Raw genomic sequence first — 13,647 nt, 5'->3', positions numbered from 1 at the left:
TGTATTTGTGTTAATCTTTAAGCAGTCATTACAAGCGTAATATTTTATTCATTGAAATTTCTAACTGATCCAACTTGCACCACTTCAAATGTCATCATCTGCTATTTTGCATGATTGGATTGAACATTGGTTTTACAGAAGTGTGATATAAAGTGTGTGTGATTTATATATATTTTAGAGTTACTTGGTTCAGAGTTTGGATTTTGAATTAGTGATATGTGGATTTTGTGCTGTGTGGATGAGGGGTTTTAATGATTTACTTGTTTTTTTACTGAAGGAGTTCTTTTTGGAAAAAGAAGTATGAGAGATATAGTATGTAGGTCATGGAATAATAATGGGAATTTGTTTGCATTAAGAGAGTATTATGAACAGACAAACATTGAAGACCAGAGGGCTTTGGGGAAAACAGTTCTCAATTAGTTAGTAAAGTTTTAGTTTGAAAGTTCCAAACCAGAAGCATTTGGTTAGAACCCTAAGAGGTTATTTGAAGCCAAGAAAGTCAAATCTCAGTTCTGTGTGTACTCAAGGAATGGGGATGGAAATTGTAATAACAGTTAAGTCAAAGTTGTAAAGGTGATTGAGAAAGAATTCTCTCTCATGTTTGTATACAGCAAAGATTTGCAGTTGGAGTGGAAGGAAGATTGTATTTTGTTGTTTCACAATTTTTGAAATTGCATTATGTGTATATATAGTTTGACTTATGCTATTTTATCTTGTATGTATTAAACTTCTGTTTCGTTGTTAAAACGGGATCTGCTGCATTGTATGCTTGAGCTTCTGTGAAAAATCACCTCATTTAAAAAAATCTGGCAGGCCAGATTTCAGTCTGGGCTCCTGACTTATTCAGTAATAACATCAGTTGAGATCATAAGACCTGCTCAATTGTATAAACATTAGTATTAATTGAAAATTAAATTGAGAGATACAAAATTGATGTTCAACTCAATTCTGTCAGTTTTACCGCAGGCAGTTAAAATTATCTGCATGATGCCTAAAGTTGTATTCCATCACAAGTAGTATTACTGATCCTTCAGTTCATCATGAATGGCATATTGTTTGTGCTATGTCCAGTTTATAAGTCAATAGGGTGCTATTCAAGTCAACAATGTCTAACCTAAACTAAATTTAGTGATAAAGAGGGGTTATATTTTGAAAGGACTATGTTCTTCTTTTAATTACAGATATCTAGTAACAATAGTATTTCCTGTGCACGGCCCTTATTAGGATGACACATGGAAATACTTGGAAAAAAACTAAAGGCTCTTTATCTGAAAGTATGTCGCATCTACAATAAAGTTGAGAAGCTACATTCAATTTTGTGAAACAAGAGTGGTTAATTACTAATGTCATAGTAAAGGGTCTACTGGGAACTTGTGATTGCGATACAACTCAATTCCAAATTAAGTTTGAAAATGGCATACTCCAATCACAAAGAATCTCAGAGCTAAAGAAAGTCAATTACAAGGTATAAGGGGAGATCCAGCTAAGGGCAATTAGATAAATAGACAAAATGGTATGGCAGTAAATCACAATTGGGAAACATTTAACAAAACAATTAAAAATGTTTAAATGGTTAAAAATGTACATTCTATTGGGGGGAAAATATCCATTATTTGGTTTTCTAAGGATGCTCAGCATAGTATTAGATTAAATTAAGAAGAGGCCTATAATGTTGCCTATAATAGCAATGACTCTAAGGATCGAAATTATTTTAGAACCCAAATGAGAGTAAAATAGCCAGGAATATCAAGAAAAACCTGTAACTATTTTTTAAAAGAACACTAATGAGAAAGACAGTAATTACGGCAAATGTCAATCCCTTAGAAGCAGAATCAGTACAAGTTATCACAGGGAATGAATAAAAATGCTGAGACATATGATAAGTATTTTGTGCTTGTCTTCACAGTAGAAGATGTAAGCTCTAAACCAGAAATAGAATGCAACCAAGGGGCTATGATGTGGAAATGCTGGTGTTGGCCTGTGGTGGACAAGATTAGAAATCACACAATACCAGGTTAGAGTCCAAGTTTTATTTGAAAGCCCAAGTTGTCAGAGCCTCACTCGTTCTTAAGGTATTAGTGAGTGGTATCAGACACAGAATTTATAAGTAAGTTCCCACTTTGAAAATTAAAATAATCTGACTCCAAACCAAAACACAAATAGATTCTAAACAAGGCCTCACACCGAACATACACTGTCTGACCTAAAGTGTCACCTCTTCTTTACAGTGATAAAACCCTTTAGTTCTCTCAGGGCAGTGACTTGAAATAAATTTGGGGATCTGCATACACATATAAATCAATTAAAGCCTTCTGACTGATTAAAGATTTAACAGCATCGTAGGTTTGTTTAATACATCCTCATCAGTGGAGTGACCTTTTGATCCTTTACTTATAAGTTGTGTGTCTGGTACCACCTCTCTCACTAATACCTTAAGAAGGAGTGAAGCTCAGTAAGCTTGCGTTTTCAAATAAACCTGTTGGGCTATAAGCTGGTATCATGTGATTTCTGACCTTGATCAAAGGGCTAACAAGAAGAAGGTAATTATTTAGAATCCGAAGAGAAAATGTACAAAAGAAATTCAAGGAACTAATGTGAGTTAAATCTGATTATCTATATCCTAGAATGCTAAAAAGGAAACAGAAATATTGTAAGTGCTGTCTCTGATTTTCCAAAATTTCCTAAATTCTGGAACAGTACCAGGGCTTTGAAAGTTATTCAATATTACACTGTGTTCAGAAAGATGGAGAGAAAAGGCAGTAAACAGCTGGCATGTTAGCCTGAAACTTGACATTGGGAAAGTGGTGGAATTTGTTTTAAAGAAGCTTTAACAAGGCATTTATGAAAAACATAAAATGATTAGAGCAAGTCAACATGGTTTTTTGAAGGTGAAAGTACATTTGACCAATTTATTTGAGCTTTTGAGCAAGTAACTAGTCGTGGATAAAGGGAAATCAGTAGATACAGAACACTTGATTTCTAAAAGACAGTAAGTTGCGATACAAAAGATAAATATATAACATAAGATAAATTATATAGCTCATTGAGGTGGAGTGATACATCAGCATGATAGATCAGTTAATCTACAGGAAGCAGACATGACATTGAAACCACGATCCTCAACAGACGAACAACCATGGATTCTATTTCAGTGAAGATGGTCTATCATTGCACCAACCCTATTCTCCATCTTCTTTGCTGTGATTCTACACTTCACATCTGGCAAATTACTTACCGATATGCAGTAATTATAGATCAGACAGGAAACTGTTCAAGCTACACCTCATTCAATGCGAAAACAAAATTGCTCCAACCTCAGTCATTTACCTCCCAAATTCAGATGACCGTGTGTACTCACTCAGAAATTGAGCTCCAGGTCATTATTGAATCCTTCTCTGAAGCATGAGAGAAACTGGTAATTTCACGAAATAATCAGAAAATGAACTTTCTCCCTCCTGATGAGAGGTGAGATCTTGGAAAATGTGGGCCACTATAGAATTCCTACAGTGTAGAAGCAAGCCATTCAGGCCATTGATTCATACTGACCCTCCAAACAGCATCCCACCCAGACCCACCACACTCCTCTGTAACCATGCACATCCCTGCGCGCTATGGGCAATTTACGATGGCCAATCCGCCTAACCTGTACATCTTCGAACTGTGGGAGGAAACTTGGAGGAATCCCACGCAAACATATGGAGAATGTGCAGACTCAACACAGACAGTCACTTGAAGCTATAATCAAACCTGAATCCCTGGTGCTGTGAGACAGTAGTATTGACAGTAGAATGAGGGGAGATATCACACAAATCTATAAAATTCTAACAGGACTCGTCAGGATAAACGCAAGATGTTCCTGATGAATGGGAGGTCCAGAACTAGGAGTTAATGCATTGAATACATCAACCTTGTAATGATTTCAATACCCCCGTGGCCTCACCTTTCCCTAGCTATGTAGTTTCCTCCAGTTCAACAAACCTTTGATATACTTGCATTCCCCTATTCCGACTTCTTGAGGATCCTCAACTTTAACAATCTGTAATTGTTGGCAGTATCTTCAGCCGTTAATGCCCTAGGCTCTGGAACTCCTTCCAGAAACTTTCCCACCTCCCTACTTCACTTTCCTCCTTTTGCTGTCCATTTCTCTCCACTAATGAAGGTGTTAATTTCTTGCATGCAGAGTGTCATCTATTTTGTGTTTCCATGTGGCTGTGGAGCCCAGTTGCAGACTTGAACTTGCTTTTTGTCCTTTTCTATTACTATTGTTTGCTGTTTGAAGGAAACACCAGTACTTATATGCTTTAACTGCAGTTTAGTGCTGGAAACATGTGGAGGTCAACGTACAGTTTTTTTTTTCCCCATCATGCTGTGCTGTTCTGTTCTGCTGCAAAGAGGAAGAGAACATATTTCTGGTGATTGTAAACTATTGGTGTCTCACCTGAGAAGAGGGGGTGCCTTTTTGAGAATGGTAATGGCGCATGAATTGTTGGAAATTTTGTAAAATACATAGGAGAATGGAAACACTGATAAGGTGGATATGAAGAATGATTTGTTGTATGTTTTCTAAGTCATAGGAGCAGTAAGGTGTTGGACACCAGGATCTAGGTAAATGTGAAGTTATACCCACTTTCTTAAGTCAGTTCTTCCAGCTTTACCCAATGGTTTCACAGATTTCTCCCTCTTGCCACCATTACTGGGGCTGAGTATACCTTTACAACTCCTCAATGCTCCAAGCAGCTCATTAAGTCAGATATCATTAATGTATGGCTCAGGGTTTTCTTGTCTCACCTCCAATATTAATTTTCCTCTTCATGTTTGCAAACATTAACTCCTATAATTTTTTAAATTGGTCCTGTAAAGACAAGAATTGGGATCACATCATGCAGGTCCTCATCATGCGCAGCAGATACTATGCATTTAACACCAAATATGTTAAGTAAAATGCTTGTGAGATGGTTGAGTAAAAAAGCTACTGACAGGCACACTAATCTTCCAGATTTCCACATGATTATTCAAATCCTCTCCTGACCTTGATCCCACTGTGTCCCCAAGTAAGTATTTTGCTTATATGGCTCAGTAAAGACACTTCAATTTGACTGGTTAAAGAAACTAAGTTCTTTTCTTGTACATAAAGGTCGCAGATCCTTATAGAATACACCACGCTATTCTGGCTCTCAAACAAGTTCTATTTCAAATTCCAAAGTACATAGACAAGAGTAAATTTAATGAACAACTAGCACCATTTGTTCTCTGCTGACTGAACTCTGGGTCACTTTAACTTATCAACGATTTTGCCAAATATGTTATAACATTGTTTCATAACTTTTTTCCATCCTGTCTTCAGTCTTCATTGTGATGCCTCTTGCCAGTCTTGCTATTTGAAGGATATATACACTAATGAGGGCTCTAGTGGCATACTGATAGCTTCCCTAACTTTGAGCCCGGAGGCCTGGATTCAGAGGAGTCTAATAATATTCCGGAACTGGTTGATTAGAAAATATTTATAAGTGCAAATCATTGATTTCTTTTCTGTCGTGAAACAGTTAACAATTTATTCATGCCATCTTTATGACTGTACCACCATTACATTGAATGATGTTAATGGGGCTCAAACTCCAGTGTCTGTTAATCCTGTTTGTAACTCTGCACTTTTAAAGCTGTGATTTTGACATTAATTTTGTTGAAGATCATTCTTGATGGCCGAGGAATTTCCATACAGACTAGCCATTTGTAAACTGCACTGCAAGGTGGTGTTTCTGCCCTCAAGTACTCAGACATCACACAACCAGGAATAGTAGCAGCCAGCATCATTAATTGGTATCATTGTCAATCAGGGCCAGCATACTTAGTCAATTCTACTGGACTGAAAATATCTGCTTTTTCCTTCAATTCTAACCACACAGATTAACTCATGACTTAGTGAGATCTGGGTTGAAATGAGACTCTATTTAAGCACAGTAGAACAACTAGATATCAATAACAGATGGCATGAAAGTTACCAGCCTCATTCACTATTTGTCCTGCGAGTGTTTTATATACAAATTATACACATTTGACTCAAAATTGAACAAACAGGATTATGGCATTGTAGCTTATATTCAGAGTGCAAAACAGGAACAAGGTCACTTTCATTTTGATAAACTTTGCACATTGATATCTGAAATTGGTCAGGAATTCTGAAGATTATTGGGACAAAATGTATTCTGGTGCAATCTTCTCAAACTCTTTTGAAAATTCAACTTTATCTAAGTTAGGTGATATCTTTTAGAAATGACCTGGTTTTCAGCTCTTTCACGTGGCAATACTAATTCTGTTTTTAGTCTAATGTTACCTTAAAGCATTAAGCTTACTTGGGACACCTTGCTTAATTAAACTGAGCCTGTGTTTGATATTGATCTATAAGATACCAAATTTCAGTTCTGTTTCTGTTGAATTGGCTGAACTTAATTAGGCTAGTGGTATGAGGGAAATGATTGATTTGTGCATTCCTGACTTAGTAAGGAGAAAATACTGTATCTTGTAATCCTTAATACATATCATTATCTGGGTGTCTCGTCTGAGGCTGCACGAGGTCGTTCTTGATGGGACTGTGATCAATATCTAAATCCGATGTCATTTCGAGGTAGGCTTCTGACTAAATATCCTCTAGCTCATGATTACTTCCACCTCTGTATAATTGCTCTCTTTCACCATTCTCCCTGTCCACCTGTTGAAATTCTGGATGTGAGTTTGCTCGCTGAGCTGGCAGGTTAGTTTTCAGACGTTTCGTCACCATTCTAGGTAACATCATCAGTGAGCCTCCGAAGCGCTGGTGTTATGTCCCGCTTTCTATTTAGTACCTGTTTCCTTAGCCATTCATGCAGGAAGTACAGCTGTTCGCGGGTGGCACTCTGTCGGATGGCATTGGTTTCCCATCTTCGGGCTAGTTTTGGCATATTGCGCCCATAGGTGATAGCGAGTTTTAAGAGCTACAAATCTTCTCAAAATGTACAAGCACCTATGGCGCAATACGCTAAAACTGGCCCGAAGATGGGAAACCAATGCCATCCGACAGAGTGCCACCCGCGAACAGCTGTACTTCCTGCATGAATGGCTAAGGAAACAGGTACTAAATAGAAAGCGGGACATAACACCAGCGCTTCGGAGGCTCACTGATGATGTTACCTAGAATGGTGACGAAACGTCTGAAAACTAACCTGCCAGCTCAGCGAGCAAACTCACATCCAGAACCTCAACCTGAGCTACAAATCTTCTCAACCTGTTGAAATCCTCAATCATTTTGTACCACTTCCAGAATTGATAGTTCCAATGATCTTCTGGCCAGCCTCCTATTCCCTTCTTTCATAAACTTAAGTTCATCCATAACGTTGCTCCCCACACCAAACAGAATGCTTCACATTGGTTCCTGGCTCTTCAATGCTTCCAATTTCATCCTCTTGTTTCAAACCCTTTATACCTTGTTCCTTCTCAGCTGAATAACTTCGGCTAAGAAAACTAAATCTATGTAATTTGGTGTGTGCTCCAATCCCTTCACTACACCATAAGCTGGCAACCATTTATGCTTTAGACTTCCCTCCTCAACCAGTAGGCTTCTCATCCCTCCATTAAGACCTGCCTTAGAGCCAACCTATTTTGTTGCTACTACAGCTGAGATCTCTTTATTTAGCCATGTGATGATAGCTGTATGGAGGATCTTAATATGTTGCGATATACTTTGTCTTGCAAACTAGACAATGTACAAAATGAAAGCAAGAAAAAAATGTTTAATGGCTACAGGGGAACCAATGAGTAGAAAGTTGACTTTTCTATCCAATTCTAAAAATGTTTTTTTTTTCCTTTATTTGTTCATGGAATGGGGGCTATCAGCATCCAAATCTATTTAACTGCGAAAATATTGATTGTATAAACTTTTGCGCTATATCATTTTACCTTTGTACATTGGGCCACATACATCCTTTATTGTACAACCCCAAAGTTATTTCTAAGATTGTAAAATATTAAAGGATCAATTAAAGGATGACAGCAAACTGATATCTCAGCATGAGGATCATATACATCTTCTATTTCCCTGCCATGAGCTCTAGCACAGACACTATGACAAGCTTACACTGTACTAAGAGTTATGGCTAACAAACTGACACAGGAAAATTACAAACTGTTGGCACACCACAAATTTGGCTAAATAGCATCAATTTCTAGTCATTTTCAAATGAAGTCCACTATTGGTCATAAATCTGCAGCCAGATTTCTTTGTCTATCCTTTGGGTCGGCCAAGATATGGGCAAACGTGGGTAAATTCCTGTGATGGAATACAAAGTAAGAAAAAATAAGTAGGATAACAGGCGGCTGGAAGAACACAGCAGGCCAGGCTGCATCCGGAAGAAAAGAGGTCAACATTTTGGATATTACCCTTCTTCAGGACTAGCTGCATAAGCTGTTGCCAGAAATGGAAATGGAGATGTCAAGGAAGGGGAGGGAAATGGCTGAGATAGACCAAGTGAATTTGAGAGCAGGGTGAAAGTTGTTAGCAAAGTCGATGAACTGCTTCAGTTCAGCCTGGGTGCAGGAAGCAGCACCGATGCAGTCATTAATGAAATGGCGGAAGGTTCGGGGAACAGTACAAGTGTACGCACTGAAGAGGGACTGTTTGACATAACCGACAAACAGGCAGGCACAGCTGAGGCCCACGCAGATGACCATGACAACCCCACGGATTTGAAGAAAGTGGGAAGAATTGAAGGAAAAGTTATTGAGGGTGAGGCAGAGGAGGGTATGGTGGGTGGGGACTGGGTGGGTCTGTTAGAGTGAAAAAGCTGAGAGCCTGTAGGCTGTCCTTGTGGGGTATGGAAGTGTATAAGGATTGAATGAAAATATTTGGAGAGGGAATGCCATGTTTTTACCAACCTGCTAACTCCAAAAACTGCACTTGACACAAACATACAGTATTTTAAGTTTGGTGGACAAAAGGAGATTATGAACATCGGAGTTAACATATAATGAGATATTAAATCACTGGATTAATTCTAATGGTTCTGATCCTGGACAAAAGAAAATTGATCGATTGGTGTCTGTAAAAGAGAGAATTGCACCAGATTTTTAAAAAGAATTGGACACAGATGCTTGAGATTATCTTTCTGAAATACTTAAAGAAAACCTATACCTGTCTGATCAAGTCCAATTCTTGTAATTTGAAATTATTAAACTTATATTTGCATTGAGAAGGAAAAAAAGTTACATTAGTTAGCTGTTAAAATATGTGGGCTTACTTGAAAAAAATGTCCCAGTTCCAAAAGTTTCATTCAAACTGAAGCACAGAATGTTAACAAAGCAGGCAGTAACACTTGAATGTTATGTTACAGAGTGCTAAAAATGAAACGGCTTCTCTCTTGCAAAACGTTGGAAACATCAAAGCAGGGTTAGGCCATTCAGCCTGACAAACCTTGTCTGCTATTTGATTTTAATCACAGCTGACCATCTACCTCAGTGTCATTTTCCCTATTATCGCTGCATTCCTTGTCATCATTCCTCTCCAGAACTCGATCAATTTCTGTTTTTTTTTTACTTAAAGCCTCACAATAAAGGATCATTACAATGCCGATGGAAATTTAACTGCTTTATCAAACTTCTTCTTCAATTTTCATCACAAATTGAACAGTTTGGAACTTGATGACTGAAGGACATTACATCTAATTACTCCCATTTGATACACTTGTAACAGTTACAAATGGGCTTTACTGGTATGTTTAAAAATAAACGTGTAGTCCAACAAAATACAAAGTATACAAATGCCAGAGCCAGATGGATATTAACCATCACACTTGAGATAGGTAATCTAATCGGTTCAACAAGGAATTGTCAGGAAAGCTGGCAGTCCTCATTCATTAATCTCCTATTTGTTTTATTTTTCTTTTATCACATATTTAGTAAATTGTATACAAATGGCCTGGTCAAGATCTCGATTTTACACAATCTGAGAAGGCGAAATATTTCGTAAGAATACTGTTGAGTGGCTGAGTGTCTAAGAAGGCCCATTACATTTATAATACTAAACCCTCCTACACTTTAACGTATATGTAGGAATCATGTATCAGCAGATGACAAAACTAACTTCATGTTTTACATTAGATTGGAATGGGGTGGGGTTGGTGGTGGGAGACAGAAGGAGTGTTTAGAGCTTCATACAAAACAACAAAAACATATTAAGTTCACCGTTTGTATTCTATTGTGCCTTTCTGCTTTGACACAGAATACAAAAAGGATACAACTGCTGCTTACACAAGAGTTTTTTTTAAATTAAGCTTCAGCTTGTGAACAAGATAACTTAACTTATCCCACATCCAGGTAAACAAATAGGGTTTAAAAAAAAATCTCTCCAGAATCAACAAAATGTCAATAGCTTGTCTGGCTCAGTAACATTTACAAGTTGGTTTTCAAAAATGTAACTAGCATTTACCACAAAACCATTTTTTATAACAGATAACAAGAAGAAGATAACAAAGTGTGGAGCTAGATGAACACAGCAGGCCAAGCAGCATCTCAGGAGCACGAAAGCTGACGTTTTGGTCCTAGACCCTTCATCAGAGAGGGGGATGGGGTGAGGGTTCTGGAATAAATAGGGAGAGAGGGGGATGCGGACCGAAGATGGAGAGAAAAGAAGATAGGTGGAGAGGAGCGTATAGGTGGGGAAGTAGGGAGGGGATAGGTCAGTCCACGGAGGATGGACAGGTCAAGGAGGTGGGATGAGATTAGTAGGTAGGAAATGGAGGTGCAGCTTGGGGTGGGAGGAAGGGATGGGTGAAAGGAAGAACAGGTTAGGGAGGCAGAGACAGGTTGGACTGGTTTGGGGATGCAGTGGGGGGAGGGGATGAACTGGGTTGGTTTTGGGATGTGGTGGGGGAAGGGGAGATTTTTGAAGCTTGTGAAGTCCACATTGATACCATTGGGCTGAGCGTTCCCAAGCGGAATATGAGTTGCTGTTCCTGCAACCTTCGGGTGGCATCATTGTGGCACTGCAGGAGGCCCATGATGGATATGTCATCTAAAGAATGGGAGGGGGAGTTGAAATGGTTCGCGACTGGGAGGTGCAGTTGTTTATTGCGAACCTAGCGGAGGTGTTCTGCAAAGTGGTCCCCAAGCCTCCGCTTGGTTTCCCCAATGTAGAGGAAGCCACACCGGGTACAATGGATACAGTATACCACATTGGCAGATGTGCAGGTGAACCTCTGTTTAATATGGAAAGTCATCTTGGGGCCTGGGATGGGGGTGAGGGAGGAGGTGTGGGGGCAAGTGTAGCACTTTGTGCAGTTGCAGGGGAAGGTGCCGGGTGTGGTGGGGTTGGAGGGCAGTGTGGAGCGAGCAAGGGAGTCACAGAGTGGTCTCTCCGGAACGCAGACAAGGGTGGGGATGGAAAAATGTCTTAGGTGGTGGGATCGGATTGTAGATGGCTGAAGTGTCGGACGATGATGCGTTGTATCCGGAGGTTGGTGGGGTGGTGTGTGAGAACGAGGGGCATCCTCATTGGGCGGTTGTGGCAGGGGTGGGGTGTGAGGGATGTGTTGCGGGAAATGCGGGAGACGCTGTCAACGGCGTTCTCGACCACTGTGGGGGGAAAGTTGCGGTCCTTGAAGAACTTGGACATCTGGAATGTGCGGGAGGAAGTTCTTCAAGGACCGCAACTTTCCCCCCACAGTGGTCGAGAACGCCCTTGACAGCATCTCCCGCATTTCCTGCAACACATCCCTGACAACACGCCCCCGCCACAACCGCCCAAAGAGGATCCCCCTCGTTCTCACACACCACCCCACCAACCTCCGGATACAACGCATTATCCTCCGACACTTCAGCCATCTACAATCTGACCCCACCACCCAAGACATTTTTCCCATCCCCACCCTTGTCTGCTTTCCGGAGAGACCACTCTGTGACTCCCTTGCTCGCTCCACACTGCCCTCCAACCCCACCACACCCGGCACCTTCCCCTGCAACTGCACAAAGTGCTACACTTGCCCCCACACCTCCTCCCTCACCCCCATCCCAGGCCCCAAGATCACTTTCCACATTGGCAGATGTGCAGGTGAACCTCTGCTTAATGTGGTATACTGTATCCATTGTACCCGGTGTGGCTTCCTCTACATTGGGGAAACCAAGCGGAGGCTTGGGGACCGCTTTGCAGAACACCTCCGCTAGGTTCGCAATAAACAACTGCACCTCCCAGTCACGAACCATTAACAACTCCTCCTCCCATTCTTTTAGATGACATGTCCATCATGGGCCTCCTGCAGTGCCACAATGATGCCACCCGAAGGTTGCAGGAACAGCAACTCATATTCCGCTTTGATACCATTGGATTGCAGGGTTCCCATGTGGACTTCAAAATCTCCCCTTTTCCCCCCACTGCATCCCAAAACCCGCCCACTTCGTCCCCTCCTCCCCCCACTGCATCACACAACCAGCCCAGGTCATCCCCTCCCCCCACTGTATCCCCAAACCAGCCCAGCCTGTCTCTGCCTCCCTAACCTGTTCTTCCTCTCGCCCATCCCTTCCTACCACCCCAAGCCGCACCTCCATTTCCTACCTACTAATCTCATCCCACCTCCTTGACCTGTCCATCTTCCCTGGACTTACCTCTCCCCTCCCTACCTCCCCACCTATCTTCTTTTCTCTCCATCTTCGGTCCACCTCCCCCTCTATCCGTATTTATTCCAGAACCCTCACCCCATCCCCCTCTCTGCTGCAGGGTCTAGGCCCGAAACATCAGCTTTTGTGCTCTTGAGATGCTGATTGGCCTGCTGTGTTCATCCACCTCCACACTTTGTTATCTTGGATTCTCCAGCATCTGCAGTTCATTATCTCTTAACATGAGTAAGGTTTTTTTTGTGCTAAAGTACAGTTGTGACAGTAGGTCACTTCAAATATTTATGTCATTAATAACACATGAAGCACAGAATGCATTCATGTCAAGGCAGCAATGTTTCATTAAAATAAAATTCTCACTCGTGCTGGGTCATTCAGGAAATTTGACATAAACTCGGTCCCAAATCAGTTTAAATTTGGATTCGCTAGTCTGCTACTTTCCTAAATGTTTGGGTTTTTAAATAAACATGAATACACGGTCCTTGCACTTGCCCCTTATAGTCCACTTGGGAGAACCTAATCTTTCACTACTTTCAAGGAAAGTGCCAACTATGGCTTATTAATTTTTATAAATTTCTCTTTGAAACTAATCTTTACATTCACTAGCCGGCTGTAAGCTTATTGAGGTTACAATGATTTTGTTGTTAAATCAACCTTTGCAAGTATATTTTGTGCTACTTGATTGCAATAAAAATTAATTCCAAATAGATTACAAACTTGTGTATCAAAAAATCACTACTTTATGTAAAGATGCAAATTAAACTATGAAGGCTTTGGTGTTTGATTTAGTCATAAAATAGCTTTATTTTTTTAAACAATGTCACATATGCATATAATAGGAAACATCAAAGTTCATTTGGAAATATCTGCACAAATATCCTGGCAGAATCCTATGCAGACTGATCCAAAATTTTACAACAGTGATTTCACTGAAATTTTAATTTGTTTATCTTTTTTAAAGGCGATGTGTTATTTGGCAAACATTTATTTTAAGATACAAACCGTATTTCTTCA

General features: G+C 40.2%; 1 protein-coding gene across 1 annotated transcript in view; it reads right to left on the bottom strand.

Annotated features, from left to right (window-relative positions):
- The window catches only part of kctd12b (potassium channel tetramerisation domain containing 12b), a 39,282-nt gene that overhangs the window by 23,975 nt on the left and 1,660 nt on the right, over positions 1-13,647 (bottom strand). The gene's annotated exons all lie outside the window — the stretch shown is intronic.

This window comes from Stegostoma tigrinum, chromosome 15 (assembly GCF_030684315.1).
Source record: "Stegostoma tigrinum isolate sSteTig4 chromosome 15, sSteTig4.hap1, whole genome shotgun sequence".
In the NCBI taxonomy this organism is placed as follows: Eukaryota; Metazoa; Chordata; class Chondrichthyes; order Orectolobiformes; family Stegostomatidae; genus Stegostoma; species Stegostoma tigrinum.
The sequence above is the reverse complement of the archived record's forward strand: the minus strand, read 5'-3'. Positions and strand labels throughout refer to the sequence as shown.